Source organism: Euprymna scolopes, chromosome 8 (assembly GCF_053919585.1).
Source record: "Euprymna scolopes isolate OS-2025 chromosome 8, ASM5391958v1, whole genome shotgun sequence".
Taxonomy (NCBI): domain Eukaryota; kingdom Metazoa; phylum Mollusca; class Cephalopoda; order Sepiida; family Sepiolidae; genus Euprymna; species Euprymna scolopes.
Window position 1 is genome coordinate 43,958,749 of NC_136489.1, and position 3,243 is coordinate 43,961,991.

Below are 3,243 nucleotides of genomic sequence, written 5' to 3' on the forward strand. Positions count from 1 at the left end.
GCTTTTTAGAATGTAATTGTCTAAAAATATAAAATTTTATTTAATCGATGAATGAAATTATTGTATATACACATTAATTATGATTTTACAAGCAAAAGTTTAATTTATTCATTATGACATTATATAGTTAGTAATTAATTTATTAATTGAATGACATTGCTATAAAAATACAACGAAGTGACAGGGATTTCAATTAGATATATAATTTGCAAATTCCTATTTTATATATCAAATATTCACGTTAAAATGTAAAAATACAAAAAACAATGAACAAAAAATTTAGGCACAAGGCCAACTCCAAAAAGGGAGGGATCACGATGTTGGTTGGCCAATCTCGTCTTTTTAGAACTTAAAAAATATACTCTTAATTCCTATTTTCGTCATACAAAAAAGTATGCAATTGTTTAATTATATTTATAGTCTGTTTTTAGAGTGCATTTTACACCTCCTCAGAGGTGTGGAAAAATTGCGGTTGGCACACAGTAGGTGCCATCGCGGGGTATTGGGAATAGTTTTCAACTAGCAATAACCACGCCTCGGGAAATCCTCATTGGCTATGGTACCGCCACTGCGCAAGCATAAAAATCACGAGCGCTGACGGGAATATACATACTTACAACCATTCATTCATGTGTCGGTCCTGTACTTCGGATTTTTCGTATTAATTAATTATTTTTATGATAAAACTTTATTTTAAGTCGATACTTACAGCTGCATAAGTATTATAAAATATCTCTCAACATATTCTATTTCTTTTTTGCGCTGTAAGTATTTTTTATTTTACTTTATTTAGTAAAATACCGACATTTGATGCTAAGTTATCTGCCCTTGCCAACCTTAACCTTTTATGGCTTCAGACGTGTCTTTATGGCAAAATTAAACCCAAAGTTCGTTTTTAATGCGCAAAAAATCTAATACTTCAAATGTATCACTTTTTTTAGACAAAAATAAAATTCGGCATAATTTACAAGGATTCTTCTCCTTTGACCATTAACATAACAGATTTATTTCAATCACTGGAAATAAATTTCTCGTGTGTTTTATTCTCATGATAAAATGCAAATAACGTAAAATAAAAATAATTCACCTTGATTTTATTATCGTATTAAGTACAAGGGTTGATGATCCGATATGAAAATTATTTTTTAACCTTTGAATTTGTTTATTTTCCCCTTTTGATCGAAAACTGATATAACTCCAATGATGGCAAAATTTCAATGTAAAATGTTCTTTATTTTACAAAAAGGTTATAACTTGTCCTATAATACAAGTTCATGTTATTTTCCAAGTTTATAATCTAAAGAATCTTATTTTAAATTCTTGTAATTTTAATTCATCGTTTTGTGGTTATTATTTTAAAGTTAATTGAAAACTAATATTTATTGCGTTTTTTATTCCATGATGAAAGGAAAGTAACTTGAACTTAATTTTATTATCAATAAGAACGGTAAAAATGTTTTGTTCTGTTTTATAAATTACATTTTCTGGGGATATTTAGATCGTGTGAATGAGGTATTACGGTATTAAGAAGTGGGTATTAAATAGTGAGGAATGAGGTATAATTTTAATAGAGTGAATGAGATATTATGGTGAGTGTAAAACAAGCTAAGGAAATAGACAAAGTGGATGGCCCCCGACACCTATTCCCCGCGTCATTTCCTTTGAAATAAAAAGAATAACGAACAGTAAAAGATCCAACACGAAACTTTCTTTTTAGTTGAGAACTGAATTTTGTAAATAGATTTCTCTCTTTTGACCGAGAAGAGGTATAACGCAAATGACGAGCAAATTTTAATTTCAAATTTTATTCTCGTCCCAATAATTAAAAAAAAAAAACTTTTTCATGAAATAAAATTTAATATATTTTTCCAAGTTTATAATCTCAAGAATATTATTTTTCATGTTCGTAATTTTAATTCATCGTTTTGCTAGTCTTTTTTTTTAACTAGTTGATAATGCTCCAATTAATAATTTGTCCACATTTTTGTTAATTTATGATTATTTTTGCTGCCTTATTTATAGGTAAACATGAAATTGCTTGTTTGCAATTGTCCTTTGGGTGAATATTTATCAATTTATTCACTCTAAAATTGTTAAAATGGAAATTTACAAGAAAAGAACATGAAATTACAAAATCAGATGCAAAATTTTTGTTCTTTCATTCTTTTTGGTAGTTTTATAACAATTTGATACAATTAATAATTTAATGATTGGACTATATGCTAATAATAAAAAATAACGTTCAAAAATCTTAATAATATAACAATTATAATGAAATGAATAATGATAAAAATAAAGGATAATAAAAATAGTAATCCTGCAAAATAATTTGATATAACGTGTACTCTATGCCAATAATGAGATTCTACATTTTAGAGTATTATATGTAAAGACTCTGAAAGATGGCCGGTAAAAAAATAAACATTAGTTTGGAATTAAAAAAAGGGATCAGTTTATTATATAAAATTTACGTAAAAAATTACCGACTTCCAGGTCAATATTTTTTAACCGTGCACTCGTTTAAGTAAGTATAACCTGAACTGTTTTTGTTAAGGGAGATAAATCTTTATTAGTATTTTTGTGGGGAAGAGACACCATATTAACGTAAAAATTTCAGACTGATCTCGTTGTGATGAAAAAAAAGAAACTGATAATAGAAAAATCTTACTAAAATTAACATGTTTGGCAAGACATTTGGTTCAATAGAAACCAACTAAATTATTATTATAAATTTTGAAACATGCGTAATGAAATCAACATTTCTAAAAGCTTGATAGAAGTAGTGAACGCATGCGCATAACTAATTTCTAATAAATGATAAACAGTAATTCATAAGAAATGGCGGTATATCTAAGAAATAACCTTGAAAATATTACTATTCTTCTTCTTGTTATTATTGTAAACCACTCTTAAGACCAAGACTAACTTGAAATCCGAGCAGCAATAAAACGCCTCGCATCAAAATAAAATTTTACTTGCTTTCGTTAACTTTACCAAATACACTATACTGGGTATCAATAGATAAATCTTCTGACTCACAAAATGTAACTAAAATGCCACTAAAACACAAAACGCCGTCTAGTCGAAAAGTGAGTGATAATGTTTCTATGTTAAATTAAAACTCGAACTACAGGAGAACAAAGACACGCGACCAAGGGCCTAAAATGGTAGAATCACATTTGGGGGGGGGGTGATTTATTATAGCGTTCATGCTTCCTTGCTTTAATGTTTGTATATGGACAC

The 3,243-nt window shown here is 28.1% G+C and overlaps 1 non-coding gene across 1 annotated transcript; it reads right to left on the minus strand.

Annotated features, from left to right (window-relative positions):
* Window positions 1-444: 444 nt before the first annotated feature.
* LOC145284336 (U4 spliceosomal RNA) lies at window positions 445-580 on the minus strand. Its single transcript, XR_013868809.1, has one exon. It is a non-coding gene; the product is annotated as a U4 spliceosomal RNA (small nuclear RNA).
* Between the last annotated feature and the right edge of the window lie 2,663 nt (window positions 581-3,243).